We start from the raw sequence: 27,939 nt of genomic DNA on the forward strand, positions 1-27,939 counted from the left end.
TCACGAACTTCAAATACGAAATTTGAAACGATTTCGGTGAATAATGTGTCTGAAATCATCAAAATAACGAATATCGAGAGGTACCGTACCATACGGAAACGTGGACCGGCATTGCCCATTTACGAACTTAATCTGCCTATTGGTAAAACATGCGAAATTTTAGCCTTCAACCTCAATTCGTTCGAAATATAGCGTGATTACAACACACAGCCGGACATCGCTAAATCGTCTTAGAATTTTACGCTGATCCAGAATATATATACTTTGTAGGGTCTATTATGAATATTTCGAGGAGTTACAAACAGAATGACAGAGCCCTCCATAGAATGGTGGAGGGTATAAAAATCAAAACACTTCAAAAGGTCGACCTTTGACCGATGCATGATCTTCGCTAAAGAGTCTGCGCAACGCATCAACAGCCAATACCAATACCTCATACTGTGACGCATTGTATTCGCATATTAGCCTGTGATAAATGCCTGCTTTAATTGCAGTAAGACCACATTACCACATATAAAACATATTTGGAGATGCGGGGCATCGATCCCCGTACCTCTCACATGCTAAGCGAGCGCTCTACCATCTGAGCTACATCCCCAGATAACGAATCGACGAATAAAGTTAATTTTGAATATTTGTTTGGGAATTGCTCCAACTAATAATATTAACCTCTGCACGTACGAAATTGAAAAGGTCACTGCACACATTTACATGATTTGAATACAGAATGACATTCATTTAGGTTTAAACTAAAACATCCAACCGAAAAATAATGCAAGTTGTTTTCAATATTCAGTGTCAATGTTTAGTATCAACAACTGTTTTGTTAAATATTGATAAATGGTTCCTAACTGTTATTCCATTGCTTATAATTCGCATATGTAGTTTCCTTAACGCAATCATTTAGGAGAATTTTGAAAAACAAGTAAATGTATCAGTCATTATCAGATGAATACCTTCAGCCAATGTTCGATGATTTAAATATATTTTGACTTCTATTACGATTATTCAAATTGCTGACCCTCTATGGCGTAGGTTCCGAAGGAACAGGCCTATATTGATTATTTCGATCCGGACCTAAATATATATGATATAAATCTTGCGACGTGCCAAGTTTAGACTATATCGACTACATCATTCACTTTATATGGGATATGTGATAATTTTTAGAAAATGTTGAAATGTGCGTGAATATATCGACCAAAGTATTCCATTTTCATACTTCTTCTTATAAAGATAAAAATATTGGTATGGGCAAAATTAGCAGAAAATCGAACATTTACATCCAATTTTTTGCGAAATCAAAAAAAAAAAAAAAAACAAATTCCAGAATCATCTCAGGTTTCCGTTTGAGAGAGTTTTGGTATTGTTTGAGAGAATATTGGTATTTTTTAGTGCCAACCTTGCTTTCCAAAATACTCCAGACACAATAGTCCAACGGATTGATATCCGGAGATTTTGGTGGCCATTGTGCGCTGTAAATGAAGCGAGGAAACTTACTTTTTAACCATTCTTGGGTGGCGCGTGCTGAGTGCGAAGGTGCTGAGTCCTGTTGGAATATCCAAGGTCTGCGTACAAAATGTTTGCGTTCCCAAGGCTTTAATACACCCCCCCAGAATATTTTCGCGATAATATTGGACATTTATTCTGAAGTCGAGTTAATACGAGCGGAGAGCGACTATCGGCAGTTATGGCGGCCCACACCATCACCATTGGTGGCGCTTGAGTTCTGGTGGCCAACCGAAGGTGCACATTTTCAGCTGACCTCTTTGGCAAGTAAACACGATAATTTTGTTTGTTTATTAACTGTTGAACAACGAATGTTTTTTCATCGGAGAAGACCAAATTCGGCAGTTCACCACTCACCGAAGCAACTCTTTAACTCTTTTGAGTCTATTTTCTTTCTGTTGCGGTGTAAGTTCTTGCATTTCAATGGCTTTATCCCGAACTCATTTTTCAATATTTGCCGAATGGAATATTGCGATATGTTCAGCTCACGAGCCATTTTTCGGCCACTGCGACGCGGGTTTCGATCAAGTAGCTTCTTTACTTTTCTAATCATTGCTGCTGATGTTGCGGTTTTCTTCCGTCCACTTCCTTGACGTCGGGCTACGCTACCAGTATCACGGTAATGAGCAATGATACGGGACACAAAAGATTTATTTACATTTAAATGCTGGAGTGCTCTAACGATAGCAACTTGTGGTTTTCCAGCCAAATATAAAGAAATAATACTATAGCGCTTGAATTCCATCACGAATAACTTTTTTCTGAAAAATTCTCACCAAAATGCTTTTATACGCTTGTAAACAATATAATGAGCTGTCACTGGAATAATTTTAAAAGCTGTCGGACGAGTGGCTTACAATTGACAGCTGTCTGAAGTTGGTTGCAGTTGGTTTTACTGAATATTATCGCGCAGACCTTGAACATTTCAATAGGACTCAGCACCAACGCACTCTGCACGCACCACCCAAGAATAGTTACAAAATGAGGTTCCTCGCTTCATTTCCAGAGCACAATGGCCACCAAAATCTCCGGATACCAATCCGTTTGACTGTTGTGTCTGGAGTATTTTGGAAAGCAAAGTTGGCACCAAAAAATTCCAAAATGTCGATCACCTCAAGCAAGCGCTTCGCCGGGAATGGACCAAAATACCGCAGAGCAACATTCGGGCAGCGTGTGACGGTTTCATTGGCCGTTTGAAGGCCACAATTCGCGCCAAAGGTGACCTTTCGAACAAATCTAAACTTATTCTAAAATTCGATGCTATTTCCGACATTTTTGCTTTCATTATTATCAATATCGGCCAACATTTTGATACAATCCTCATATAAAGCCTGTTCAGCTGTTTCTGGGCTCATAGTCACATTTTTTAATTGATTTGGTCCTTGTTTAACATTTGGCTTCTAAGGTATTGGAAAACCTCTTGTCAGACATTTTTTATGTAGGTCAATGTTTAGGAGTAGCGCCCATATCCTGACTCTACCAATTTCGAAGGGCTTGACCACAGTTTTCAATCGATTCGGTCAACAATTTGTATTTTAGCTACTTTGGAGGGTAGAGAACCATCATCAACATAGGTATATATTTTGGTGTAGTGCCTATGTAACGGTACGATTCCTATCGGGTTTACCCGAATGTTTACGCTAAATGTAAGTGTTTCTTAAGTGATGTTAAGATGTACGTTTGATTGCACGGGCACACACTCGTACACCCATGCATGTACATTCATATGTTGTCCTTATTCCTTCATTTACCATTGTTTTTTGGGACTGATATTTCTTGTTGCTCTCTTTCTTTGATTTTCCCTGTTCTTAGTGTTACAGTGACAGCCGGGTGTGTGTGTGTGTGTTTGCGTATAACAATCGCTTGGCGTTGCTGTAACTGTGACAGCAGCAATGGCAATGTCTTTTTACACAAAGCGTAACATTTGTAATGGCATTTTTATGTTGCATCACGTAGTGGTCATAAGTCATGTTTAGAAATGTCTGCTACACAAGTCAAATCAAGGAAATTGTATACACAAGTCACTGCCGAATACAAGTGGCTGTCTGACGACTGCCCGCCTGACTGGATGTCTTTGAACATCACTTCAGCAACACACACACACACACATCCGTGTGCACGTATTTGCACACTATTCACTTATGAACTCTAGTGGTATGTACATATACAGATGCATGTGTATGGATGTGGCAGTTTATAAAGAATATGGGGGAAGATCTCAAGAACAAAGCTTCAGCATAGTTCTTTTTTCATTTTCAATATTTCTTCATTTCTAGTTCAATGTTTGCCATTCGCCATTTCATTCATCATTTGTGTTGATTTTTGCCCTTTCAAGTTCGTTTGTTGTCCTTTTTGCTGCAGGAACATCTTACACTTAGTGTAAATGTTGTTAGACGATTTGTTAAGTTAATACGTGCCCTTGTGTTAGGGGTTTCTTTTTTTTGCTAAGGTTGTAGTGTTTCATTTGTTATGCTGCTTCCAGAACAAGGAGACTTTTAGAGCGAGAAACCCTTGAACTTTTAAAGAGATTGAATGTTTTGGTTGTAGTAGAATTTTCCAAATTAAATTTCCAATAAAAAAATTACATATTTTAGATTATTTGTCTATGCATTTAGGGGTGTGTTGGCGGTAGGGAAACTGCTGAATTACACAAATACTATGCTAGCTGCGTCATTGGGGCGGGTCTTAAATGAAAGGTCTCGAGGAGTACTTTATGTCTATATATGCCATATATTCCCAACTGAACTTGTTTGATGATCGCCTACTATAGTAGGCAATCAACAGAAGACGTTCTGGATAAACAAATAAATATGTATGCGAATAACGTTTCATTGTTTTTTTGAAAGAGAAGCACAAAATTTTGATTATCTGAAATCAGTTGGGAATATAAGGCATATATAGCCAGAAAGTACTCCTCGAGACCTTTCATTTAAGACCCGACTCAATAACGCAGCTAGCATAGTATTTGTCCAATTCAGCATTTTCCATGCAGTAGGGAAACTCATCTCAGGTTTCTGGCAAAGAAGGATGTATTTGAATATAGCAAGTTGTAAAGAATCACTGACTTGTTTCGTAAGTTATTACAGATAAAAATATTAAAAATTGTGACCCTTTGTGAGTGGGCTACGGATACATGTCATCAGCACAACAGATATTGTATTAAAAAAAATGTTTATATGAGTGAAATTTTAAGAGTGTTGCGTGCTTATTTCGCTTTCTTTGATCGTTTTGTTTTTCATAATCTTGAACCTTATGGGCAGGTAGCAAAAGAAATGATCCGATCTCTACCAACTTTATAACAGATCTTGTGTTGATAGAAATAATGAGATAAACCAAGTTTTGAATGGAATCGGATGTTAATTTCGTTTTTTATGAGCTTCAAGGATATTTAAAAATTTCAGGCTTTTGTGGGGGAGGTACCAAAAGGAGTGGACCGATATATCCCATCTTCACAGCAGATCTTTTGTTAGTGGAAATAATGGGATGTGTGAAATATTAAGAGAATCTGATGCTTATTTCGGTTTTTATAAACGTTTTGATTATTCAAAACTATGACCCTTTATGGAGAAGGTACCAGAAAAACCGATCTCTACTGTTTTTATAGCAGATCTTGTGTTGATGGAAATATTCTGATGTAACAAGTTTAAATGGAATCGGATATTAATTTCGCGTTTTATAAGATCAATTGATATTCAAAATTTCGACCTTTTGTGGGGGGAGGTAGCAGAAGGAGTGGACCGATATATTCCACCTAAACACCAGGCCTTGGGCTAATATAAATATTGGCATGTGTGATATTTTAAGACAATCGGATTTTTACATAACATTTTTTTACCCTTTGTGGGGGAGGTACTTGACCGATATTATCCATTTTTTGCACCTTACCTAGAACTGACGCAGATATTAGGATTTGCAAAGTTGGAACAAAATCGGACTATTGCTTTTCTTTCTGTGCAGAAAATATTTTTTTCTGAAAATTTGTGGGGGAGATACCAGAAGGAGTGGACCGATGTATTACATCTTGGCACTAGACCTTAGGTTATTAAAATTATTGGGATGTGTGAAACTTGAACACAATCGGACTCTTACATCACATTTTATATGAGTTGTAATTATTCAAAATTTTGACCCTTTGTGGGGGAGGTACCTGTTGGAGTTGACCGATATTGTTCATTTTCGCATCTGACCTAGCACTAATGAAAATATTAGGATTCGCAAAGTTGAAGCAAAATCGGATTATTTTTTTTTCTGTGCAATAAATTATTTTCTTTGAAAATTTTGACATTTTGTGTGAGATGTACCAGAAGGTGTGGACCGAAAGAGACCTAGGTTCTAAAACCGTTATTTCGACTAGACACGTTTTGGCCGTATCAAATGAGATATAACCTCTATAGCCATATGGCTGAGGGTATAATTAAAATTGTCTGAATTTTGCATGAGATTAAAGTTTAGGACAGGATAGAAGTCTTACAATTTGGATGACCTTTGGATTATATTTAGCGCGTAAAATGGACCACTACTTTTGTGTGAAAGTGTCATTCATAAATCGATTCACATCACCAAACCAATCAATGGATCTCTCTGTTTTACTTCTACGTGTTTGTACCGGAACTTGGTGTAGGTTTAAAAATGTCCAATGGTACAATTTTAATAAAAAAAAATTAATTAAAAATCAGTTAAGTTTAGCCGATCCTAACTTTTAAAACCCTCCACCATTTGAAAAGTAAGGCATTCGATAATAAGTCTACAAGTGCTGAGATCTATTACAATGTAGAACCGCCATTCAGGGGTGGAAATTCCAAATGGTAATAATATTATTCCTTCAGTAGATCAAAATCCCCCAGGTTAATTTATTAGGGGCTAATATATGCAGGGTAAGATAAAAAAACTGTAACAAAGTAATTTTTACATCTTTTTTTTTTTTGATGTTTTGAATGAAAGCAAAAATGTCGGAAACATCATAAAATTTTAGATAAAGTTTAGATTTGTTCGAATTCGTCACCTTTGGCACGAATTATGGCCTTCAAACGGCCAATGAAACCGTCACACGCTGCCCGAATGTTGCTCTGCGGTGTTTTGGAATTTTTTAGTGCCAACCTCGCTTTCCAAAATACTCCAGACACAATAGTCTCATGGATTGGTATTCGGAGATTTGGGTGGCCATTGTGCGCTGGAAATGAAGCGAGGAACCTCATTTTTTAACCATTCTTGGGAGGCGCGTGCTGAATCCAGTTATAATGTCCAAGGTCTGCGGCCAAAATGTTTGAGTGCCCAAGGCTTTAATACACCCTCCAGAATATTTTCACGATAATATTCGACATTTATTCTGATACCACGACCGGAGAGTGACCATCGGCTGTTATAGTAGCCTACACCATCACCATGGCCGGCGCTTGAGTTCCGGTGGCCAATCGAAGGTGCACATTTTCAGCTGACCTCTTTGGCAAGTAAACACGATCATTTTGTTGTTGTTGTTGTTTACAAACTGCAGGACAACGAATGTTTTCTCATCGGAGAAAACCAAATTCGGCAGTTCACCACTTTCGGCCAAGCAAAACAACTCTTTCGCTATTTTGAGTTTATTTTCTCTATGCTGCGGTGTAAGTTCTATCACTTTTTGAAATTTCAATGGCCTTACCCCGAGCTCATTTTTTAATATTTGCCGAATGGAATATTATGGATATATTCGACGCGGGTTTCGATCAAGTTGCTTCTTTACTTTTCGAACCATTTCTGCTATTGTTGTTGTTTTCTTCCGTCCAATTCCTTGACGTCGGGCTACGCTACCAGTATCACGGTAGCGAGCGATGGTACGAGACACAAAAGATTTATTCACATTTAAATGCCGGAGAGCTCTAACGATATTCACTTTTGGTTTTGTCAGTCAAATATGAAGATATCATACTATCACGCTTGAATTCCATCACGAATAACTTTTTTTCTGGAAAATTATCACCAAAATGGTTTTGTACGCCTGTAAACAATATAATGAGCTCTCACTGGAATAATTTTTTGTCGGACGAGTGGTTTAGAAATAACAGCAGTTTGAAGATGCTTGCGGTTTTTTCATCTCACTCTGTATATAATCCATCTTATATCACCTCGTATATCAATTTTTTTAATAACTTTTTCAACTTAATTCTACTTCAATGTCAAATACTCTGGTGTAATCGCAAAAAAAAAAAAAAGCTTATAAAAAGTGTTATTACAAAACTTGCAAAGATTTACAAACTCATCTGCAACCTTGACATCTTGTGATTACTTCCTTTTGATTTTACAAAAATTTCAACTTTATTTCTCTTTTGAAAAGTCCTCATGGTCATCTATCTCCAAAGGATATTGCAAAAAGAATTGAAAACAAAAAACTACATTGGATAAATATTGACCGTACATGTTGGTAATAAAAGTATTTCTTTGGTGCTAAGCCTCAAACAGAAGATTTGTTGGAAACTTTCGTGGGCGCCATCTGAACGACGCCTACAAGTTCATTATTAAACACGCACACAACAACAAGAAGAACAACAACAGTAGCAAGAAGATTTGTGTTCGAGTTCATCTTTTCCATAAACGCCTCCATCATAATCCTTATTTGAAAAGTGTTGTTACATTATGGATAGTTGGTGGGGGGATGGGATGGTGCTTGCGTGTCTGATGGTGTGTATGCCGGTGTTGGGTTAATCATTGATATTTTCTGCCACTGCAACGGACACAGAAAATGTTTGATTTATGTTTCATGGTTTGTCCGTGTGTAGGTCAATTCCATGCCTACTCCTTCGCTGCCATTTGACAATATTTTGTGAGGGGTTCACGAGGGTCACTACAAATTCAACCGACATATATTTTGTAGGCAATCAGGCGTGACCAAAGTGTTACAAGAAGACCAGAATGAACAGAAATATAACTTCTTAAGATTTACAACTGATATTTCTTACAAAGCAAAACTTTTGCCTACTTTTACCAGCCCCACCCACTTTTTTATGGTTATTAAGATGGTTACATTAACTATATGGAATGGTAGTTTAAGTTTGAAGTTTAATTTGCTTCCATTTTGGTAACGAGACGTTCTGGTAAAACCAAAAGTATAACAAAAATTAGTTTCATCCGAAAGTGAACCAAAACCATTTAACATTTCAAAACGTGGATATCAGAGTTAGGGTACTGAAATACTAATATATAGGGAATCCCGATGGAAAATTGGAATATATTTAGATTATTATATACTTAGTCATATGGTTTGCAGAGGGTATCTATCATTTGATACGGCCAAAAAGATGCGTCATCGAAATAACGATTTCAGATCCTAAATCCGATTTTGGACCAAATCCGTTTTAAGGCATTTGAAGTCGATCTAGGGGAGCCGTCCGACTCTTTGTCTGTCTGTCTCTTGAGGAGAGTATCCGATTTGGTCCAAACTTGGTAGATCGTAAAATTATTATCAAACTTAGATCGATTTCGGAGATGGGCAACATCAGTCTATTCTTTCTGGTACCTTCCCCACAAAAGGTCAATTTTTTTCAAAGAAAATATTTTGAGATATGTGATACTTTTCAAATCTGTATATTTTTGTCAGGACTAGTTCAGTTGGAAACATGGACAATATCGGACAGCTCTATCAAGTACCTCCCCAAAAGGGTCAACATTTGGCACAATTATAACTCTTATAAAATGTGAAAAAAGAATCAGATTGTATTCCAATTTCGCATATCCTCCCCACAACGGGTCAAAATTCTCTCATAAAATGCGAAATAAGCATCAGATTCTCTTCAAATTTCACATATCTAAATATTTCTATTCCCAAAAAATTGGTTACAGAAATTTGATTTTCTTAAAATTTTATACATCCCCACATTTTTATCAATATTAGATGAATTGGAATGCTTTGGTTAGATATATCTGGTACCTCATGTATTTGTCGACATATTCCAAAAAAAATATCACATATCTCATATAAAGTCAAGGAAATAGTCGATATACATAGTGAACCTTTTAAACTAGCTATGGTAGAGGGTAGCAAGTGAGAAAATTCATATATGTAGGTGTAATATATAGGTCTTGACATGGCCCACTCTTTCTGGTACCTCTCCCAAAAAAGATCAACATTTTGGAAAAAAGCAAATCTCATATTGAGCAATGGGAGTACCCGAAATAGTTGCAAATTTGCACATCCTAATACTTAGATAAAACAAAAGTCAGGTGCGAAAATGATCAATATTTGTTCACTCCTTCAAGTACCTCCACAACGTAAGGTAAAAATTTGAACCTATAATAACTCACTTAAATTGTGATACCAATATTTTTCAAATTAAGCATTTTCCAATATTTTGACATATGTTAGAGAAAAATTTGCACATAAAAATATCCTGTTTATTTTGGAGCGAGTTTGAAAATAGTATTTATCGGCCTTTTTCTGGAAGCCCTTATCCCCACAAACTTTCAAATATATTCAAAAAAGCTAACATTTATCCCATACGAAAGAAATCGTGTCTCAAGATAGTCCGAATTTGTTTAGTGATAATGTTTATATCAAACTTTGGTCAGGAACAATAGGCCACTTTTTCTAGTAATTTCTTTACTTTAAATATATCTTCGGTCCATAATCTCCCAAACTGAAATTTACGATCTATTGCGAAAGTTCTGAAAATAAATACAGATATTATATATTTGTTAGTCCCTAGAGTGTATAAAAGAAAATTCTGGAGATGCGGGGCATCGATCCCCGTACCTCTCACATGCTAAGCGAGCGCTCTACCATCTGAGCTACATCCCCTGTAAAATGCAGGGTAAGGATGCTATTAAAATGCAATATCGATGGACACTTAATTTTGGAATATCATGCCACACAATGTGTAAAGTAAATATGATTGCTAACTCTTCGGAAAACAACGTATTTATATTCCGAAACAGAACTCCACATTACAGTTTTTTTGTCGGTGCATTGTTATTCAACCCATATTCAGTACCCGCACGTGTACTGCATATTGATGCGTGACCTTTTAGTGGAAATTTGAAGTAATTTACTTAATGCATTTTTCAGTTATATTCATTTAAGTATATCTCGAATATTTTTTAAGCTCCATATGGGGATGTAGCTCAGATGGTAGAGCGCTCGCTTAGCATGTGAGAGGTACGGGGATCGATGCCCCGCATCTCCAATAAACATTTTTAATAATCCTTCATCGACAAGGATTATATACCTTTGCCAGTTGAACTCGTGCTAATAAAGGCTATATTAAAAAACCTTTGAACGTATGAAGACTTTTGGTCCCGGATGAAGACTTTGGAGATCTTATTCACAATGAGATCTTTTGACGAAAGTTAAAAACCGGAGCAAATTTTAATTTTTTTCACATTTTTATTTAAGTTCCGTTCGATCATCTTGATAAATGAGTTTGCAATAAGTGGAGAGTTTATCTAATGAAGAAGGTATACTGTTAATAATGAATAATGATCACTTTTTTAAAGAGGAAAAAATCTATTTTTAAATTGGCCATAACTCCTTAAATATTGACATTTCGGGGATTTTAAATATTATTTGTGATCACTTTTTTAAAGAGGAAAAATAACGTTCTTTAACATGGCCATAACTCCTTAAAAACGACATTTTGGGGATTTTAGCTATTATTTGTGATCACTTTTTTAAAGAGGAAAAATAGCATACCTTTAAATAGCCATAACTCCTTAAATATTGACATTTCGGGGATTTTAGCTATTATTTGTGATCATTTTTTAAAGAGGGAAAATATCATACTTTAAAATAACCATAACTCCTTAAATATTGACATTTCGGGAATTTTAGCTATTATTTCTGATCACTTTTTTAAAGAGGAAGAATAGCATACTTTAAAATGGCCATAACTCCTTAAATGTTGACATCTCGTGGATTTTAGCTATTGTTTGTGATCACCTTTTTAAAGAGGAAAAATAGCATACTTTAAAATGTCCATAACTCCTTAAATATTGACATTTCGGGAATTTTAGCTATTATTTGTGATCACCTTTTTAAAGAGAAAAAATAGCATACTTTAAAATGGCCATAACTCCTTAAATATTGACATTTCGTGGATTTTAGCTATTATTTGTGATCACTTTTTTAAAGAGGAAAAATGGCATACTTTTAAATAGCCATAACTCCTTAAATATTGACATTTCGGGGATTTTAGCTATTATTTGTGATCATTTTTTAAAGAGGGAAAATATCATACTTTAAAATAACCATAACTCCTTAAATATTGACATTTCGGGAATTTTAGCTATTATTTCTGATCACTTTTTTAAAGAGGAAGAATAGCATACTTTAAAATGGCCATAACTCCTTAAATGTTGACATCTCGTGGATTTTAGCTATTGTTTGTGATCACCTTTTTAAAGAGGAAAAATAGCATACTTTAAAATGTCCATAACTCCTTAAATATTGACATTTCGGGAATTTTAGCTATTATTTGTGATCACCTTTTTAAAGAGAAAAAATAGCATACTTTAAAATGGCCATAACTCCTTAAATATTGACATTTCGTGGATTTTAGCTATTATTTGTGATCACTTTTTTAAAGAGGAAGAATAGCATACTTTAAAATGGCCATAACTCCATAAATTTTGACATTTCGGGAATTTTAGCTATTATTTGTGATCATTTTGTAAAGAAGGAAAATATCACACTTTAAAATAACCATAACTCCTTAAATATTGACATTTCGGGGATTTTAGCTATTATTTGTGATCACTTTTTTAAAGAGGAAAAATAGCATACTTTAAAATGACCGTAACTCCTTAAATATTGACATTTCGTGGATTTTAGCTATTATTTGTGATCACTTTTTTAAAGAGGAAAAATAGCATACTTAAAATAGCCATAACTCCTTAAATATTGACATTTTTAAAGAGGAAAAATAGCATACATTTCGGAGAGGTGGACCCCGAAAAGTAAGTCGCAAGGTGTTAAATAACAAGATGTCTGAAGATAATCATCATTCGATAAGTAAGGTCCAAAGACTTCGCTGGACCATAAATCGTACAAAAGTTGGGGATAGAGAGATTTCGCAGCAATAACCCTTGGAGTTTTCGAGCCCTAATATGATTCTTCGATGAAACTCCAAGTCATTTTAAGTCATTTTAGAGAGCCAATTAGCAAAGACATGACTTCTTGATGGATGGTCGGCTTGAGTTATTGTGCTAACCTAACTTTATAACCTTAAAATCCAAATCTCTATAAAAAATACCATTTGAATTTTTGTAAAATACTTAACTCCAAAGAACGACGATGAAAGGCGAAGCTATGGTTTCTTAAATATTCTCAGGTATTCCTGAGTAATTTATTTGAGCTTTATTCTTCAAATCACTTACTTGTCCCAACATACCCTGCACTCTTATGTATAAAACGATCTGAGAAGTTACTTCACGCTTTAATTTTGCGCACCAATACTGCAAGATTTTCAAAATTTATGTAGTGTGTTGTAATAGTTAAATGCGATTTTCAAAATTTTTATGTAACGATTAAAATGCGTTGTTGGGGTTCCGGGGTTATTTGAAGAACACCACTTGTCAGGAACCCGTATATGCGTCGTATGCATGTCATAATGATTATTAGGTATAATTATATAGCTAGTGTATATCTTTTAGTATGTAGGATGTATAAAAGGAATTCCTGGAGATGCGGGGCATCGATCCCCGTACCTCTCACATGCTAAGCGAGCGCTCTACCATCTGAGCTACATCCCCAGTGAAATACAAAGTAAAGGTGCAACAAAAAATGCAATGTTGTTATACAATCAATTTTATTATATCAAACTGGTTCAAATATAATACTAAACCAACTTGTTACTATTTTTTTTCGAAAATCATAGTTTTAAATACCAAGTCACGTCTTCACTTTACAATTCGAAACTAGCATAATTAAAGCTAATAAAATGTAGTCGAGCTACCATTGCATTACTATTCAACCCGCAGTACTCCCACCAGTACTGCACATAATTAAGTAACCTAGTGGCGATATATCAGAGCTATTTACATAGACATGTAAGGGGATGTAGCTCAGATGGTAGAGCGCTCGCTTAGCATGTGAGAGGTACGGGGATCGATGCCCCGCATCTCCAATGAAACTTTTATATGATCACTGCAATTCGTCCTTTATCAGAAGGCTAACCAATACATATCGTCTATACTTACATAAGCTAAATTAAAGGATAATCAAGTCTTCCTTCAAGCTTATCTACTGTGAAAAATTCCACACTTTAAAACATAAACATGGAAGTATGTCTCCGGTCAGACAAGCATATCTAAAGGGTGGTTTTTAATAGCTATAAGAAAAAAGCTGAAATCTTTTTTTGAAATAATATATCACGTTATCGCCATGCATATATTGTTTTGAAAGTGATTTCATGCAAATCGTCCAATTTTGCCGAACTCTTTTTCATTCTGTATATATAAGCTTTAATATAGCCCTAGAAAAATAGTATGAAATCCATAAATTGTACAATCTAGGCGGCCAATTGACCGGTCCCGAAAGTGAATAAGTTTTGGCATGTGGCACAGTTTAGTTAAAACCGCATGTCAAAAATCGTAGGTCGATCGTGTCAAAAATCGTAGGTTATTTAAAAGTATTTTGACTTCTTTTATGATTATTCAAATTGTCGACCCTCTATGGAGTAGATTACGTAGGAATGGATCAATATTGGTCATTTCGTATCGGACCTGAATACATATGATATAAATATTGCGACATGCCCGGTTTGGACTATATTGGCTACTTGCTTCACTTTATTTGAAATATATAATATATTTTAGAGAGTGTTGAAACGTGCTTGAGGTACCAAATACAGTCGACCGAAGTATTACATTTTCATGCTTCATCTAATACATATATAAATTTTGTTATGGGGAAAATTACAAGAAAATCGAATATTTATATACAATTTATGGGAAATAATAAATTCCATATTCATCTCAGGTTTCTGGTTGAGAATCGCAAGTTATTATCGCAAGTTATTATTCAAAATGTTGACCCTTTGTGGGGGAAGCACTTGATGGAGTGGATCGATACTATCAATTTTTGAACCTTACCGAGACCTGAGGCAAATATTAGGATTTGCAAAGTTGGACCCAAATCGGATTATTGTTTCTATTTCCGAGCAGAAAATATTTATATATTTTTTTGAAAATTTCGATTTTGTGGGGGAGGTACCAGAAGTAGTAGACCGATGCATTCCATCTTAACACCAGACCTTGGATTAATATAAATATTGGGATGTGTGAAATTTCAAGAAAATCGGACTGCAACATCACATTTTATAACAGTTTTAATTATTCACAGTTTTGACCCTTTGTAGGGGAGGTACTTGATGGAGTGGACCGACATTGTCCATTTTCGCACTTGACGTAGCACTGGCGCAAATATTAGGATTTGCAAAGTTGGAGCAAAATCGGATTATCTTTTGTCTTTCTGTGCAGAAAATATATATTTTTGAAAATTTCGACATTTTGTGTGGGAGGTACCAGAGGGAGTGGACCGATAAATTTTCACACCAGACCTTGTGTTAGTAAAATTATTGAGATGTGTAAAAGTACAGAAGAAGACAATTTGACCCTTACATCACATTTTATAAGAGTTTTAATTATTCAAAATTTTGACCCTTTGTGGGGAAGGTACTTGATGGAGTGGACCGATACTGTCCATTTTCGCACCTGACCGAACATTGATGTAAATATTCGGATTTGCAAAGTTGGAGCAAAATCAAATTATATTTTCTCTTTTTGTGCTGGAAATTAATTTCTCTGAAAATGTTGACATTTTGTGTGGGAGGTACCAGAAGGAGTGGGCCGATATTGTCCATCTTCGAACTCGATCTAAGTTTGATAATAATATTAGATCGAATAGCATACTCCCTCCGAAAGCTATCGTGCGCACCAGCCAGACAGACAGACGGACGGACATCGATAGATCGACTCCAAATGTCCTGAAACGGATTTGGTCCAAAAAGACCTAGGGTCTAAACCCGTTATTTCGATGAGGCAGGTTTTGGCCTTATCAAAAGATATATACCCACTCTAGCCATATATAACACAAGCCTTTCTTAACACAACATGCATTTTAAAATTAAAATTGAATGATTTTAATTTGAAATATTAATGGCTGAATTTTAGACTAAACTGAGGATTTTTGACAATGAAACAAAACACGAAAGGACCTGTTTTACAATTGTTGCCATATATATAGTTACTAATAAATCACCCTTTACAATTGGTGCAATAGAAGTTGGGTCAATGACAAATATTTCGAGGAGTTACATCGAATGTATACTTTTTTATACCCTTCACCATTTAAAACATAGTTTGTAACATTTCAAAATCTAGATTCACTAAATCTTACATGGGATGAAATGGAACAAAATTAGAATTTGTCCCAGTCACTCTACACATTACAACCAGATATAAAGCGGCATTGAGCGGCATGAAATTCCTAAAGGGTTAAATTCTAGAATTCTAGAACAATTTTGGATGGTGACCGGTGTCGCAATTTCCACAATTTTGGTATTTGAAGGTCGTACTTAGTACTTCTTCCTATGACAGAAAATTGCCATTAACGGACCCCCCTATAGTCGGTAGTTTGAAGATTTTAGCCACGCTTTTTAATTATTTCAAATTCGGAATTTGGAGTTAGTAATGAGTATTTCTTTCTATGACAGAAAGTTGCCCCGTACAGATCCATGTCTTTGTATAGCCCAAATATAACGGTTCCTTCCAATATTCGGTATTTTGATCATTTTAGCTACACTTTTCAACAGAATTAACTCAATCTTGGTGTTTAGAGTTCGTAATAGGCACCATCTTCTCTGGCTGAAAATTACTAAACCCTTCACCTTCAACATTAAATAGTGAACAATAAATTCGTTCCTTACTCCCGAACTAAAATTCAATTTTATTTTATCTTCCAAACACTGTATTACAATTTATAGACTATTTGTTGATACTGCGTTGCGTATTGAACAAACCGTAAATATTTTGCTTGCACGCTGGCCATAATTCGGTTAACGCCCAGCTATTTTATGTCCCTTTATGATTTACGCAATTTCCAGTGATTGTATGTTATGAGTGAAACTCATATTCATAAATATTTAGCACTACAGCAGAACACTTTGTAGGTGGAAATCGGGGTGAGTTCCACCCACCCAGCATTGCGAAAATAAACCGTTACACTATGCTGTTAAATGCAGTCGATAAGGCGGGGGCGTGGGTTATAAGACACACTGCTAGGAGATTCAATCAAAAAAGGGTGTGCTTACTTATTTCAGTCTGGCACATCCCCGTTTTTCTTGTTCCTGCTATTAGCTAATATACGTATTTCGAATGTATCTGTTTTCAATTTATTTTATTGTCCACCTCCAAAGGCAAACGAAAGTATGAACGTAAACACCCAGCATTTTTATTTAATCAAGCATTTTGTTACATTTAGCTCCCCTCCCCTCTCCTCCCTTTGCTTTCTTTTCAGCAACTGTTATCAGTTGACACATATCCATTCCATTTCATTTTCTTATTCTGTTTCTTCGTTTTCCTTCGTTCGCTATTTTTTACACTTCCATTTGATATCTTGAATTACCTCAGGCTTCACCTTTATTATTTTATCAAAGTTTTGTGTATTTGGTGTTCCTGTCGAGATTAATGTTTTCCGATAAGACAATTCAAAATGACCAGATAATGGTTCAACTTTGACCCTTAAGGCAATTCACTTGGTTGGAGTGTGAATTTTCCTTAGTCATTAGTTAATTAATATTCCTAATGATGATTGCGAACGCTGTTAATCATTTCCCCACAAATGAAAATTAGTGAATTGACACTTTTTACTTTCGTTTGTTTTTTTAATGTGAATTTTTCTTTGATGATGATGACGATTTTCCAGAGATAAGTTTTATTTTAATGGAGATGTAAAACGTAAGACCCTTCTAATGGAATTAAAACTTGGTTTTGTGTTTGCATGTCACAAACAGATTTCAGAATTTTGCAAGCTCTTTTAATTAATATCGAAAAGGCTTAGTGAATTTGTGAAGATAACCATTTTACTAGGCCATTGTTATAGTATCTACATACAAATCTCTATTTTTAATAGTGCGAACTTTATTGTGATTTCAATAGATGGACAAAAAAAGGTGCCAGAAGGAATATGCCGATGTTGTCCATTGTCACCTGATTGGAATACATCAGATACTCACTTCCATGGTATGTGTTTTTTAAACCCTACATCATAGTATGGAGCGTATATTAAGTTTGTCACTCCGTATATAGCACCTCGAAATATAAATTTTAGACCCTGATCATTCTTGATCAGCATAAAATTCTATATCTATGCCATGTCCGTCTGTGGACATCACTCTAGCTTCCCTGATCATTCTTGATCAGCATAAAATTCTATATCTATGCCATGTCCGTCTGTGGACATCACTCTAGCTTCCGAATGAAATGAAATAGGTAAATCATATTTTCCTCAGATGTATTTTATATCTGCAGGATTTTTGGAATTAAAGATGGGCCATATAGGTCCACGTTTCATGTTCAGGCCCCATATGGCAGTTTCGGCATATTTAAGGTCTTTTGGCTGTGACAAAACCCCTTAAATCTGTCGAAACAGTCATATGGGGGCTGAACTTGTTTTCTTAGTATGAAGGAAAAATCCTTGTTTACAATTTCCCGTATAAGTCCAAGTTTTGGTACAGTACCAATTTACAGGGTGAGATAAAAAACTGCAACAAAGTCAAAGCCATAATTTTTTACATTTTTTTTTTAAATTTTTTTTTTAATTTTTTGGAATAAAAGCAAAAAATTGTTGGAAATAGAATCAATTTTTATAATAAGTTTAGATTTGTTCGAATTGGTCACCTTTGGCACGAATTAGGGCCTTCAAACGGCCCATGAAACCGTCACACGCTGCCCGAATGTTGGTCTGCGGAATTTTGGCTCATTCCCGGCGAAGCGCTTGCTTGAGGTGATCGACACTTTGGTATTTTTTAGTGCCAACCTTGCTTTCCAAAATACTCCAGACCAATAGTCCAACGGATTGGTATCCGGAGATTTTGGTGATCATTGTGCGCTGGAAATGAAGCGAGGGATCTCATTTTGTAACCATTCATGGGTGGCGCCTGCTGTTTGCATACCCAAGGCTTTAATACTCCCTCCAGAATATTTTCGCGATATATTCGCCTTTTTTTCTAAATCCACGATTAATACGAGCGGAGAGCGACCATCGGCTGTTATGGCGGCCCACACCATCACCATGGTCGACGCTTGAGTTCTGGTGGTCAACCGAAGGTGCACATTTTCAGCTGAACTCTTTGGCAAGTAAACACGAACATTTTGTTTGTTTACAAAATGCTGGACGACAAATGTTTTCTCATTGGAGAAAACCAAATTCGGCTAAGCGAAGCAACTCTTTAGCTTTAGTCTATTTTCTTTCTGTTGCGGTGTAAATTCTTGCACTTTTTGGAATTTCAATGGCTTTACCCCGAGCTCATTTTTCAATATTTTCCGAATGGAATATTGCGATATGTTCAGCTCACGAGCCCTTTTTCGGAAACTGCGACGCGGGTTTCGATCAAATCGCTTCTTTACTTTTCGAACCATTTCAGCTGATGTTGCTGTTTTCTTCCGTCCAATTCCTTGGTGGTATGAGAGTTATTCACATTTAAATGCTGGAGTTCTCAACGATAGCCACTTGTGGTTTTCCAGACAAATGTAAAGAAATCACACTACCACGCTTGAATTCCATCACGAGTAACTTTTTTTGTGGAAAATTCTGATCAAAATGCTTTTGTACGCTTGTAATCAATGTAATGAGCTGTCACTGGAATAATTTCAACAGCTGTGGGACGAGTGGCTTAGAAATGACAGCAGTGTGAAGTTGGCTGCAGTTTTTTTTATCTCACCCTGTATATAATTGTAGCCCAAATTGGATAGATTTTTTTCATATTCAACCAAATTTTCTATTTGGTAAAACTATGTCCTTATCGAAGTCATATCATGAACGATACAGCAATATTATTTGGTGCCAGAGCTAAAAAGCCTCCGTCAAATTTGTTGACAATTGATTCAGATTTGGATATCGGTCCTAAATTGTGACTAATCTAAAGCCACGATACACATTCAAATAAGGCCCATGGTTGGCATGAACGACTTCAAAGAAATTTCCAATATGCGAATTTTAAAAATACCTGGCCTTTTCTCACCCCTATGGGATAAATTTTGAATTCTAGCTACAATTACAATAGAAATGTAGTATCTTCAAAAATTTCGTTTTTTACCCCTTTACACCGAATGGGGAATAGGTTTCTAAAGGCTTTGAAAAACGTTATATAGGCATTTCACTTGCCCTCATTAAAAATTTACAAACGATATTGACTGCAACATCTGCTTAACGTTGTCTCTAGGTAGATACAAGTATTTCATTGGACATTCCATCAATGAAATCAGTGAAACGCCTTTATTAATATTTAAGTCCTCATCTGTGGATAAACGTTCCATTTTAATCGTAATGAAATTTTTGGTATGCTTGAAAATCTTTTATTTTCAATAATCGAATATGCATGTTTCATATTTAAGAGTTAGGGGATGAAAAATTGAATACATGGATGAATACCCCCATGATGATTTCTTAAGGGTCATTTTGGGGTTGAAAAGACATATTTAAAATTTTTGGACTTTAAAAATGATTAAAATCTACCTCTCTTGGTCAAGGTCATATTTCAGGGGCTTATCAGCCTGCATTTCTTAATACTTAAGATTTTTAACTCACTGTAATTTAATTTTAAAAAATTTTCATTAACTTCATTCCATTTCATTTCTAATAGCTGGCATAATCGACGAAATATAGAATCGTCGAAAACACAGTGTCAGCCTTCGACATCACAGAGGTGTCTGTGTTATAGTTATAGTTATTATTTCATTGTTAATATTTTTAGCATTTTGTGTATGGGGATGTAGCTCAGATGGTAGAGCGCTCGCTTAGCATGTGAGAGGTACGGGGATCGATGCCCCGCATCTCCAATCAACTTTTTTTCACCATAATTTTTTTTATATTTTTAATTTTGGAAAAACAAAATTAATTTGAGATATAAGAAAAACTATCTTTTAATTAAGAAAAGTGATAATTTATTAATTATTTAAAGCAAATTTTCCACTGAAAATTATAAGAGCTAATAAATACATGTTTCCCAATTTACTTTATTTTTTATATTATTTAAATTAATTTCTCCCCATTATTTAATATATTTATTTTATTTATTTCATTTATTTGAAATTTGCAAAGATTTTCAATTATTAATTTTTTTTATTATTTATCTATTTTCTTTTTTATTATCATTTTTTTTTTTTTTTTTTGAAATTTATATTCTTGACTTTTTCAAAGACTTTACACAGACACTCTGTTGTGTGGGATGTAGCTCAGATGGTAGAGCGCTCGCTTAGCATGTGAGAGGTACGGGGATCGATGCCCCGCATCTCCAATTGAAATTTTACATTAGAAGTGTTTTCAGCATTTGTAAGATAAATACAATTGTTATTTGGTTATTTCAAATTGAAGGTGTTAAAAAAATTCCATCCAAAAAATTGTTGCACAATTAACGAAACTAAAAACTAAAATAATTGATGCTGGCTACTTCCTTCTTAGATCTTTACTTCAAGTAAATATTTAAAATTGATTTGATATCTTATGGCCTTGGCATAGCATATACCGTGTTTGTTTGCCACCCAGAAGGTCGCAGGTTCGATTCACAAACGTAGCGATGAATATTATATGGAAGCAACAAAGATTATAAAACTAAATCAGAAAACGGTGTGGTGGAATGTTGAATTTGAATATTGGAGCAAATATAGCAAAACTAGTTTGTTGCTGCTTGTCATAACATAATAATCCATAACACGGCGTAAGCTGATTAAGGAGTATGTTGTTTATATACCACATGCAGATTTTACTTGAAGTATGTGGTTATTTGAATAGTTGACAAGAATAATAAAAAATTGTCTGTATCTGTTGAATGCTTGTGGAGGTTAGCAGCAACCATCATCGACAGTGTAAAAAGGAAAGTACTCTCATCAGGTTAATTAAAAAAATACTTGTTTTACAAAATCATTTGAAGCTATCATAAAACACTCATTTAGGTCAAATCGAATTCCATATGACAAAAATCGGAAATCAATTATATGAAAAAAAAAAAACAACAAATGTTTACCAATATTTGTGGTAACATTGACCATCTATTAAAGGTTGTTATACATGCCTAAAGCTTTTATTACAGTCCAATTAAAATGCAGTCATTGCATTGTAAACGTGACCAACAAATAATTTTTTTTTTTTTTTTTTTCAAAAAAAATGTACAAAATTTTATTTTTCCAAAAATTTTAAATTGTTACAAACTTGAGTTTTATGAGGGGATGTAGCTCAGATGGTAGAGCGCTCGCTTAGCATGTGAGAGGTACGGGGATCGATGCCCCGCATCTCCAAAAATTTTTGGATAGAAATAAATTATCATTTTTTTTTTTTAAATTGTAAATATAATATGCTAATTATTGTATAAAAAAATGCATAGTCCTTGGCATTTATGGAAAGAAGAACAACACATATGGACCATAGGGTTCATTAAGGCAAAATTAATATTTTACATTTGCATGAAACTTAGTTACATTTTCATATTTTTGGGATCTAAGAACTTAAACATAGCTAAAGTTAACACGAATAAGTCGATCAAATACAAATCAACAATGGTTAGTGTAGTTATATGTCCTCCGCTTAACCAACGATTCCTTAAAATTCACACCGCAACATCAATTGTAATACGCATATGAGAATTACTTCAATACTTTTTTGGATAATTTGGAAAATTAGAACTGAATGATCTATTAATAGATTTTCAACTGGGGATGTAGCTCAGATGGTAGAGCGCTCGCTTAGCATGTGAGAGGTACGGGGATCGATGCCCCGCATCTCCAAATATTTTTTTTGAAGGGTGTTTTTGTAGGAGTTTGTTATTTTATTTATAATTTAACAATCTAATTTAACAAAATTTGTATGAACAATATTTACATTTTCATAAACACGTCTCCTAATCCAGGAGCCTCGAGTATTACTAAAGTATGCATGAATTATACCACTTTCAAATCAACGATTGTAAATTTGTACTTCGTTCGATTAATGAAGGGTTAATTACAATTCATGCTATAACACGAAATGCAGTGCGTGGTGCTGTCTACGTGAGAAATAATAACAGATTTTTATAAAAATAAAAAAGTTGGAACATAGAAAAATTTTAAAAACCTATTTTTCGATTCATGAAATTTCAACTGGGGATGTAGCTCAGATGGTAGAGCGCTCGCTTAGCATGTGAGAGGTACGGGGATCGATGCCCCGCATCTCCAAAAATAATTTTGCTTGCTTATGCAGGGTCTGAAAAATAAATGTACGCATTTTTTATTTATTTATTTATTTTTTTAAAAATCGAGTGACTCTTTGTCAATGTGGCAAGTAGCGCAGTCCTGTTGAAACCAGATGTTCCCAATATGCGTCTCTACAATTTTGGTGAAAAAAAAACTTTATTTAACAAGGCCCTATAATGAAACGTCCACTTCATTTTTAAGGACCAAAATCAGAACCTAATTGGGTACCAAAAACTTTTCAATGTATGCGTTCGAGTTTCTGTGCGCCAAATGCTCAAATTTGCTTCTTCGCATATGGGGTGGACGATTACTTTCTTCTTCCGAAATCCGCACGCAATTTTCGCCCACATTCCGCAACACTGCCACGATTTTCCAAATAATGTCACAACGTTTCCTAACGTTGTTAAAGCTTATACATATCCATATTCGTTCGGCAAAATAAACACTACTTGAAAAAAAAAACAAATAAAACAACTCAGTAATAATTGGTTCTCGCTATTTTATAATCCGAAATTTAGCAATATTATGGTTATCATTATTTATTTTGCTGGATATTTATTCAAAAATCACAAATTATCCTAATTGTAAATATCCTATGCGAATTATAAGAATGAAATACAAAATGACTATGTCAAAGTACTTTCTGTAATATCTGCGGGTTTCTGTACGGGGATGTAGCTCAGATGGTAGAGCGCTCGCTTAGCATGTGAGAGGTACGGGGATCGATGCCCCGCATCTCCAAATATGATTTTATACTTTTGTAATTAGAAATGTTTTTTATACTTTCCTCCATATTATGTAGGTCAGAGATCTCAAAAAGCTGACATAATTGTGATGAACATAAAGTTTGAAGTTATTTAAATCAAGGTGGATGTTACAATTTTCAAGATAATGTATTAAGGTTGTCACTGATATTTGCACTACTTCTAAGATGTTTGCTATTCAAAATTTAACGTTTTGGTTCTATATAACGATACCTCTTAATTGTTGAGCTTTCAAAGTTTTTGATTCCATTTTTCAATCAAATTGCCTATAATGTTATATTTCTGGTTTTCATTGACTAATTTAACTGTTCAAAAATCAATATAAGTCCTTATTTTTTTGTATAGCTCGCATATAATGGTTTCACCTGAGTTTCGGTATTTTAAGGGCTTTAATCCCAATTTCCAACCAAATTAGCTGTAATTTTGAAATATCGGGTTCTTAGTGGCAATAAATATTCAACATTGGTCCCTTTTTGTATTGGTCTATATTTCTGAATTTTCCGAAAGTTTAACTTCACTAAAATATATTAAATGTAAGTATGGACCCAGTATAACGAATCTACCACATTTTATGGTTAATGAGGATTGCTGATTTGGTCGTTTATACTTGGTTTGTAGTCTCTTTCATATTTCTCCTGCAATTATACAATATTTCGGAAATTAAATTAATAATTTCTTGAAGGATACATAGGGTAAGTGTACCAGTAGTCGCCACTTTTAGGATTTTCGCGTTTTTAATCGCTCACCATTCTGAGTGGAACATTTCAATTTTTACAAAGTTAATTTATTCAGATTCGAAATTTTGTATACTTTTTGCAATATAAAATAAAGTTTTAATAACTTTTTATTAAATTTCATAAATATGTTTTTTGCCAGTAGTCGGCACCACTTGCCAATTGTCGGTATGGCATTTTCCAACAGTCGGCATACCAATTTTTTTGTAAGAATAATTGAAAATAATAATAAATTAATTCATTAAAATATAATATTTTTGTTTAGTTAAACTGATTCGACGTCTTTATTGTACTTTTATTAAGAATATGAATTGTTGAGGACCTTCACAGACAAAAATTTAATTTTAATTAGAATAATTAATCTTTTCGTAGCGAAATTGTGCACAAAGATAGCTGACAATATATTTGAAGTAAACAAAATACATTTAGTTCTAATAGTTTCATTTATTTGGGCTTAAAAATAAAAAGTGTCGACTACTGGGACGTGCCGAACTTAGGCACACTTACCCTATTCGAAAAAATATTTTTTATTCGCAATGCAAATATTGCATGTGAATTACACAAAATAAAATCGGAAAGAAAATGTAAAAATAAATGTTAAATTTCCAGTTTTCTATCCGGGGATGTAGCTCAGATGGTAGAGCGCTCGCTTAGCATGTGAGAGGTACGGGGATCGATGCCCCGCATCTCCAAATAATTTTTAATACATTTTTGTATACTCATTAATTTTTCGAAATCTTTTCAGTTTATCGATTCAGTAAATATATCAAATATATCTCAGAAATACTTTTGCCAAATTTAATCGAGATCGGTTCAGATTTGAATATAGCTCCCATATATATATATATATAGAATTTAGCTTGGAAAAAGTTTAATCAGATTTTGTATTTCCTCCCTTACTCCCTTACTGTCGTAAAATACTCTCCACAACAATGATATTTGGTACCAACTATCATATACAGTATATAAATACCTCTGCTAAATTTTATGGACATCGGTTCAGATTTGGATATAGCTCTTCACCTGATTTCAGGTTTATTGTACCTAAAAAGTAATATCAGCTCAAATCTAATCGATTTTTATGAATAATACGAATTCAAAAAGGATCATATTTGGTATGTTTTAATTATCATAAATTGTCCATAAAAGCGTCTATATAGTAGAGCAAAATGGTGTAGGGTATCGTAAAGTCCGCCCAGCCCGATTCTGGCCTTTCTTTACTGGTTTCATATGGGCTTTCTTTCAGACATAGCTCCCATATGTGTTACACATTTTTAAACATTTAGGGTGCTGTAGGACAACTCATCCTAACTGCTTCTATTTGAGCTGTTGTGGAATAGTTTAAAATTTCTATCTTTACAATATTCCAGGCTTTGATTTTCCAACAGAAGTTTCCGTGGTGTAGTGGTTATCACATCCGCCTAACACGCGGAAGGCCCCCGGTTCAATCCCGGGCGGAAACAGTCCATTTTTATGTTTTTTTTCATTACTGTAACATCATTTTTGAATATAGTTTCCAAAGCGAATATAAATTTTACAACTCTCGTCACATGATAACAAAATTTTCGTCTGAATTCTCAAAAATTTTTGCATTAAGAGATTTGTGGCTAAAATATATATGACTTGTTATACTTCATATTTTGCATATTTTCATGCTGATATGGTAATATTAATGTTATAAAAATTCTGTGTTATTTTTTCTTCACCATTCTGTAGATAGAATATTATAACTTATATTGAGCCCATGCGTTTATAATACCTTAAAATATTGGTAGTAGATTTAGCTGAGTAGGTCCGTTCGTCCATCGGTCCATTTTGAATTGTAATCAGTCAACAGGTCTCAATTATGGAGTTTGACATGAGATCATGGTAAGGGTGAGAAAATATGACCTTAATTTTAAAGATGATCGCGAAATATTGAGTAGATAATAGGGATTAACAACTGAATTTTGGAGGTTTTGCAGTAGTTCCACATATAACAATTATGGATCGATATACACAAAATTTGCATAAGCTTAGAGTTTAGGTCAGAAAAAATCCAATATTTTTATTTTAATGATTGCCGAATAATGTTCAACAAAATGGACCATGACTTTTGTGTGAAAAATGCCTGGAGGGAATATTCCCAGCGAAGTCGCATATACATGAAAACGATCTTCATTACCTTCATATGTGTGGTGATAAAATTGCCACACATTATCAGATATTGATAATTTTACCCCAAAAATAGTGGTGTTTGGTAATACATGGCCCACTATAGCCTTGTCTTATTATGACACAGTTTCGTTATAAAAATGTCTTCATTTTATATTTCCATTATATTTTCTATGTCAAAAATGTCTGAAAATAATATATTGTACTAAATTTTTACAAGGATGTTCGAAAGAATTAATTAATTATTTTGATATGCCTTTTGTAGATTATTAGGATTAGTGGACTCATTGTAAAAAGACATGAACAAGTTAAGGAGTTAAGTTACCAATAATATTCACCAAAACAATATTTAACCGAAAAATTCAAATATCACAATTATCATTTTGGTGATAATCACATGTTCACCAAAAATCAGTACGGGGATCGATGCCCCGCATCTCCAACATAATTTTCGTAAAAGTATAGTTTAAAATATGCCATATTGTGAAAAACTTACCAATAATATCCATGACCCGCAATAAAACCCCTGCGGATACCACTTTGTGAAAAAATGGGTACAATAATGACAGGCAGGCTATACGAAAGTAGTACTACAATATACAGGCCGGCTCGCCTGCCATTTAATACGCTTATTTTCTAATGGAATATTATTGACCATAATTAGCGCGGTATTGGACTCCCCCTTGGATGTTAGGCAACTGGATCAATGATACTAAGAATATATGTGGGTATGTGTTCTACAAATTCACAGTTTAGATCTGAGGTGGCACATATTTTTTAAATGATTGTCCAATGATATTAAGTTCTTAAAACGGAATTAGCTGGTTATAACCCTGTATTAATAGTCTTTTATATAGACCCTTACGAGTAGTGGACTTATTGTAAAAAGACTTTAACAAGGTTCGGAGCAAACTTAACTAAGACTCGACGTTCTAAGTTCCCATATGGTGATAACTTGCATAGTTAAATCAAATCAGATCCACGTGAGTTTCCGTGGTGTAGTGGTTATCACATCCGCCTAACACGCGGAAGGCCCCCGGTTCAATCCCGGGCGGAAACAGAAAGTCATTTTTATACCCTACAACACTTTGTGTTGTGGGTATTATAAGTTTGATTGGGCCAAAAATTATGTAACACCACGAAATATTGATTTCCCACATAGGAAAGTATATATGGATCTTCCTAGCTCGCCGAGTTGAGTCGATCTAGCTATGTATGTCCGTCCGTCCGTCTGTCCGTCTGTCCATGTTAATTTGTAATCACTCTACAGGTCGCAATTATGGCCCGATCTTCACGAAATTTAGAATGGAGGTGGGGCTAGGGTCAGAATAGAACCCTATTTCTTTTGGAGATGATCGCCTAATGTTTAG

At 34.7% G+C, this 27,939-nt stretch overlaps 12 non-coding genes across 12 annotated transcripts; 9 read left to right on the forward strand and 3 right to left on the reverse strand.

Annotated features, from left to right (window-relative positions):
- Positions 1-525: 525 nt before the first annotated feature.
- On the reverse strand, positions 526-598 carry TRNAA-AGC (transfer RNA alanine (anticodon AGC)). The gene has a single exon. It is a non-coding gene; the product is annotated as a tRNA-Ala (tRNA).
- A 9,605-nt stretch (positions 599-10,203) lies between these two features.
- On the reverse strand, positions 10,204-10,276 carry TRNAA-AGC (transfer RNA alanine (anticodon AGC)). The gene has a single exon. It is a non-coding gene; the product is annotated as a tRNA-Ala (tRNA).
- Positions 10,277-13,151: 2,875 nt separating this feature from the next.
- On the reverse strand, positions 13,152-13,224 carry TRNAA-AGC (transfer RNA alanine (anticodon AGC)). Its single transcript has one exon. It is a non-coding gene; the product is annotated as a tRNA-Ala (tRNA).
- Positions 13,225-13,525: 301 nt separating this feature from the next.
- Positions 13,526-13,598, forward strand: TRNAA-AGC (transfer RNA alanine (anticodon AGC)). Its single transcript has one exon. It is a non-coding gene; the product is annotated as a tRNA-Ala (tRNA).
- Positions 13,599-20,459: 6,861 nt separating this feature from the next.
- Positions 20,460-20,532, forward strand: TRNAA-AGC (transfer RNA alanine (anticodon AGC)). Its single transcript has one exon. It is a non-coding gene; the product is annotated as a tRNA-Ala (tRNA).
- Positions 20,533-21,914: 1,382 nt separating this feature from the next.
- Positions 21,915-21,987, forward strand: TRNAA-AGC (transfer RNA alanine (anticodon AGC)). Its single transcript has one exon. It is a non-coding gene; the product is annotated as a tRNA-Ala (tRNA).
- A 413-nt stretch (positions 21,988-22,400) lies between these two features.
- On the forward strand, positions 22,401-22,473 carry TRNAA-AGC (transfer RNA alanine (anticodon AGC)). The gene has a single exon. It is a non-coding gene; the product is annotated as a tRNA-Ala (tRNA).
- A 353-nt stretch (positions 22,474-22,826) lies between these two features.
- Positions 22,827-22,899, forward strand: TRNAA-AGC (transfer RNA alanine (anticodon AGC)). The gene has a single exon. It is a non-coding gene; the product is annotated as a tRNA-Ala (tRNA).
- Positions 22,900-23,585: 686 nt separating this feature from the next.
- Positions 23,586-23,658, forward strand: TRNAA-AGC (transfer RNA alanine (anticodon AGC)). Its single transcript has one exon. It is a non-coding gene; the product is annotated as a tRNA-Ala (tRNA).
- Positions 23,659-25,034: 1,376 nt separating this feature from the next.
- On the forward strand, positions 25,035-25,107 carry TRNAA-AGC (transfer RNA alanine (anticodon AGC)). The gene has a single exon. It is a non-coding gene; the product is annotated as a tRNA-Ala (tRNA).
- Positions 25,108-25,805: 698 nt separating this feature from the next.
- On the forward strand, positions 25,806-25,878 carry TRNAV-AAC (transfer RNA valine (anticodon AAC)). Its single transcript has one exon. It is a non-coding gene; the product is annotated as a tRNA-Val (tRNA).
- Positions 25,879-27,556: 1,678 nt separating this feature from the next.
- TRNAV-AAC (transfer RNA valine (anticodon AAC)) lies at positions 27,557-27,629 on the forward strand. Its single transcript has one exon. It is a non-coding gene; the product is annotated as a tRNA-Val (tRNA).
- The last annotated feature ends 310 nt before the right edge of the window (positions 27,630-27,939 follow it).

The sequence above is a fragment of the Musca domestica genome, unplaced genomic scaffold, assembly GCF_030504385.1.
Source record: "Musca domestica strain aabys unplaced genomic scaffold, Musca_domestica.polishedcontigs.V.1.1 18, whole genome shotgun sequence".
In the NCBI taxonomy this organism is placed as follows: domain Eukaryota; kingdom Metazoa; phylum Arthropoda; class Insecta; order Diptera; family Muscidae; genus Musca; species Musca domestica.